General features: G+C 37.4%; 1 long non-coding RNA gene across 2 annotated transcripts; it reads left to right on the top strand.

Moving 5' to 3' along the window:
• Positions 1-3,775: 3,775 nt before the first annotated feature.
• LOC145135723 (uncharacterized) lies at positions 3,776-5,024 on the top strand. Of its 2 annotated transcripts, none has more exons than XR_013720000.1 (2): positions 3,776-4,308; positions 4,752-5,024. It is a non-coding gene; the product is annotated as an uncharacterized LOC145135723 (long non-coding RNA). The 2 variants fall into 2 exon arrangements; XR_013719999.1 differs by having other exon boundaries at positions 4,657-5,024.
• Positions 5,025-5,313: the final 289 nt, after the last annotated feature.

Genomic DNA, 5,313 nt, shown 5'->3' with positions numbered 1-5,313 from the left:
CCTGCGTCCCCTCAAACTCTGGTGGCTTCGTGTTGCTGAATTCCCGGAACAGCAACGCATCACCACCCTGAGGTCTAGCAGCAGCAACAGCTGTGGTAGCTGCAGCGGCTGCAGCCTCAGTAACCGCTGCGTATCTCTCATCAAAGGTCTCAATCAATGTGGTCTTAATAGACCCAAACATCTCCGGAATCTCTGCGCGGATAGCCGCAGCCACCTCCTCGTGGATCATCTGACGAAGCTCCTCGTCACTCACACCGCTGGTCTCTGGTTTGTGGCGTGTCCCAACCATGATGTCTCTGAAATACAACATAAGAAATATCAGAGACTCACTCGAGCATACTCACACTCGGCAACTCAACCGTACTTGTTCCTTAGTACCCTAAGGATTCTTACTTGGACTGCGCATTGATCCGATGTCTTCAGTAGTACGGGCCCAATACTACCGTCCACACCGCATCAGTATTCACTCCAAGTCCTCCTCCTAGGATCCCAAATCCTAAGTACTCTACTCTCACTATGCATAGGCTACTCTCTAGCAGACCTCTCATAAGCTCCTCGCTGCTATCTACTCACTCTCAAGCATATCCCAGCAGCAAAACCCCTAGGCTAAGGCATCACGAATCAGGCCACTCTAGTCCTAATAGGAATACCTAGCCTACTCTAGCATGCATAACATATCATATCATATCTCATAACGCATAATATAAGGGTATTTTGGGAAATCACCGTTCGGGCGCTGGCTGATCGTACACACTGCTCTGCTCTGCTCTTTCCAAAACCTTTTATTCCTTTAGGAAAATTTTGTTTTATTTCTAAAAATTTCTCAAATCCTCAGTTTGAGTTCAAATGCGCCCGAAGGTGCATCCGAATCCCTCAAACCAAGGCTCTGATACCAACTTGTAACGTCGTAAATTCCAAAACAATTTTTCACTTTTAAAAATATAATTTCATTCATAAATATTATCAATCTCCATGTATCACATATCAAATCCATAAAATTCATCCCAAGATCACAATACATAAAAACTCCACAAGTGTGTACTGATCATGCCGGCGCCTTCCCGCGATCCTCACTGGTACCTGAAACACATAACACAAAACACTGTAAGCATAAATGCTTAGTGAGTTCCCTAAAATACCACATATAACACATATTAGCCACTCGAGGCTATAACTCTGTGGACCCACTGGCCCTAACTCTGTGGACCCTCTGGTCCTAACTCTGTGGACCTTTTGGTCCTAACTCTGTAAACTCTGGAATCCACACAGCATAAATCACGTAGAAATAATGCAGTGCAACACATCACATACATAGCATACAAGATACTCTGTCACATAACCCTACTTACCACTCAAGGTAAAGTATAGTGAGAAGACTCACCTCGGATAGCTCGGTAAACCTCGAACTCGGAAATACTGATCTAGCCTTCGCCTAATCACATAAAATAATTGCTCTAATTAATATGATTTTCAAGGACTAGGCTAATCCCTCTCTAAGTTCTCTAAGAAGGTTAAAAGACCATTCTACCCCTCCAATGGCTCACAAGTCCAAACATTGACTCAACCCTAAAAGTCAACGAAGTCAACTCTAGTCAACGGTCAAACTTTGACCAGACTCGTCGAGTGCATCCGGGCGACTCGGCGAGTCCACGCGGGTCCTCTGAATCCTTCTAAGCCTCACTTGGCACGTCGAGTCCCTCCTTCACTTGTCGGGTTTCTCTGCAACGAATCGCGGGGCAACCCGACTCGACTCGTCGAGTCCACTTATGCACTCGGCGAGTTGCTCCCATGACAACCCTCAAATGACCTTCTGAGGTTAGATCTGCTTCTCTAAACTATAGATCTGACCTTCCCACGACCAATAACCACGTAAAGGTCGAAACTTGACTCACATGCAACGCACCCAAGGCTTCTTTTGGTGAAATAACTACTAAAATGGCCACCTAGGCTCATAACTTCAAAGGAATGGCATAAAGCAGAGTGATAGGGGCTCTCTGGACCTCTTAAGGTCCAGATCGAAGAATCATTTCACCTTGGGACCTCACACACTCCAGATTCAAGCTAAAATAATGCATAAAGAAACCCTAGATTCAACTAAATCATCAAAAATACGAGAATAATCACAGATTGATACCTCCACCAGCTTCCTCTGATCAAATGGAAGTAGATCCAAGCTCCCCAACCCGTCTAGCTCGTCCTTCCTCCTTCCTTCTTGCTAAAACACACAAGAAATGGTGAACAACGGCCTCCTTTCTCACTCACAAGACTCACAGATGCTCTGGTACTCTCAAGGACGAAGGTAGCCGCAAATAAGGGCCATAAGGTCCTTTAAATAGGGTGCAGGCCCGGGGATTTAGGGTTTCCACTTACAGCGCCTACTCGGCGAGTCTACTCTTGGACTCGTCGAGTAGTTCATTAAACTCACGTGGCTACCCCGCTTCTACTCGACGAGTTATAGCACCAACTCGTCGAGTAGACCAATGATCCTCAAAATAAATAATTCAAAATAATATACCCGAAAATCCGGATGTTACAAGCTTCATTTGTTTTGGTTGAAAGAAAAAATCATATTACAATTACCATCGATGTGACATAACCCATTTCTTCAAAGCATCATATTTGGATCGTGAATGCTTCAACTATATGAAAACTTTTGAATCACAATATCTTCAACCAAATGACGACTTTTTGTAAGAAAAATGTACTAATATAACTACATATATAATAAGAGAATGCAAAAAATTATTGGAAATTTATAAATACTATAAATGGTTTTAATTAAGGAATATAAAAAGTTATGTAGGTCTCAAATCAATATAGTTTGAGAAAACAAAATATCTCTAAACATATGATATTGAATGGTATGGTTTGAGAAAACAAAATATATCTAAACATATGATTTTGAATGGTCTTATTTATATTATTGGAAAAAAAATATAACACGATCAAATTATGAGTAAAAAATGATACATTCATCCACAACCTTAACTTGTAGAGCTTTTTTAGGGATTCCATCACTGCAAATACGTTCTAAAAGAATTGTGCCTATTGAAAATTTTTCTTTTCATTTTCTTATGACATCCTTCTTACATGTAAGATTTTATATAACACAAAAGAGACAAAAGATTGACCTTTTTATAGTAAACTTTTCACTAAATGCTAATTAAACATAATATAAGTTATAAAACTTTTGAGTGTTAAATCATAATTAAGAAAACTTTTGAGTTGCATTAGTTAAAAAATGGGGTTTCAAATGAATGTTGTTTGAGGAAGTTAAAAAAGAGGGTTTCAAATGCATGGGATTCAAGAAAAAATGCTAGCTTTATAAGTATGTATGATAATTGATTCTTCATTTCAAATTTCAAGTTTTTAATTTTACACTTTAATTATATTAAATTCATAGCATTAGAATAAAAAATAAAATAACATTAATATATATTATAAGGAGATATAATTTAATGTATTTATTTAAACCAATGATTATAATTTTATATAACTAAAAAAATATCTACCAAAGGGCTTCTAGCCCAGCGGTATCAGGTGGTGCCCTCCCTCATTGAGGTCGAGGGTTCAAGTCTCGTGGTGGACATAAGTGAAATTAGGTCTTAGTTTAAGAGTAGATTATAATATTTGTATTTGCCGGTTAAAAAAAAACTAAAAAAATATCTCTTAATTAATAATTTATTAATACTAATTTGTTATTATAAAAATTGAATTAATTTTATCAAATAAATATAAAGCCGGCTACAGCTTTCAACTTATACCAACTTATTCCAGCTACCCGCTTTCCTACTTTGCCGACCATACCCATCATCTCACAACTTTTAACGCCGGCGCTGTACCACCGTCGTCGACCAAGAAATATTAATTGGCTGCCGCATAAAGACCACCACCACCCAAGAAACACTACTCTTTTCTGTCTCTCTATTTCTGTTTTTCAGGCAAACAACACCTTCGTCGGTAGCTTGCCGGAGGTATTGACGCCACCATTATCGGAACCACCACCGATTTGCCTGCAATTCTCACCTTATTTTCATTGAACACCTCTTAACTAAATGTTTTTTTTATGAAAATTTAAGGCCATCGATGGCTAATTTTAAGAGTTGGAACCTCACCCACCCCAGTTTTATTACATCCGCCCCTGGCTGAGGAGATTGTGGTTGAGCTGGTAAATAATCCATGTGAGAATCTGTAGGTTTTGAGTTTGAAGGCTTTGAGTTTGATCTGGTGTTGCTAGAATTTTGTGATTTGGATGGGAGTTTGTACATTTAGGTTTCTAGATGGCTTATTCAATAGATACATCAAAAGGTATGATGTCGCTATTATAACTCTCTTTGCTAACATTGTAAATTTGTGCAAATATTGACAATAATCAATGGTAATGGTTATAGTAGTAGGTTGTTATCTTTTTCCATAAACCATTTTCACTCCAATCAACCTTCAAATATCACACTATTTTTGTGTTGGTTTATTTTTTACACTAAATATAGAGGCCAAGAATGAAAGAACTTTAAAAAACACTATTTTAAAGATTGGTTGGAGTGAAATCACCATTTTTGTGTTAAAACATCATTATTTTAGTGTTTATGGTTAGAGAAGCTCTAATATACAACTTAAAAATAGGTTATTTTTCATTGATTAGTGTGCATGTTGCAGGTTAGAAAATGTGTGCAAGACTTTCCAATATTTTTTTGTAAAAAAAAGTGCAAGCAAGTTGTTAGAATCATTCAAAATCTATATGTTGTTGGCAGTTAAAATACTTTGTTCAAGATCAGCTGATGGTGAAGCTACAACCACAAGGACTTGAAATATTTTAAAAGAAATGATGAACCATGTAGCTATCTTTGAAGATGTAGATAATGATGAATCCAGGGAATTAGTATTTTGAAGATGTAGATAATGATGAATCCTAGGAATTAGTAATACTGAAATATTAGTAATATTGAAATATGAAAATCCTTTTGTGATGCACTTCTAAAAGTTCTGAGTACCCATAAAGGAACTCTCAATAAGCATTCTTTGGATGTCATCTCACATTTATTTTTGCAGATTTGGTATGTCTATTACTAGTCATGCATCATTGTTTTTGTCATAAGCACCTAGTAATCATCTTGGTTTATATATGTGATATATGTAGGGATACATTTCATACCTACATGCGCAACATAGTTCTAAAGCTTGCTAGTTTTATGGTCCGCATCTGTGATATAAAACATGTAAGTTTTCTTTCATTGGTATTTATGTCTTGTTTCTTTTTTTCAACAAAATGTTGATATTTGATATTTCAACTTCTGGAGTGTATTGTGTTTGCTT

This window comes from Lactuca virosa, chromosome 9, assembly GCF_052849685.1.
Source record: "Lactuca virosa cultivar CGN04683 chromosome 9, Lactuca_virosa_CGN04683_v6, whole genome shotgun sequence".
Taxonomy (NCBI): domain Eukaryota; kingdom Viridiplantae; phylum Streptophyta; class Magnoliopsida; order Asterales; family Asteraceae; genus Lactuca; species Lactuca virosa.
The sequence above is the reverse complement of the archived record's forward strand: the minus strand, read 5'-3'. Positions and strand labels throughout refer to the sequence as shown.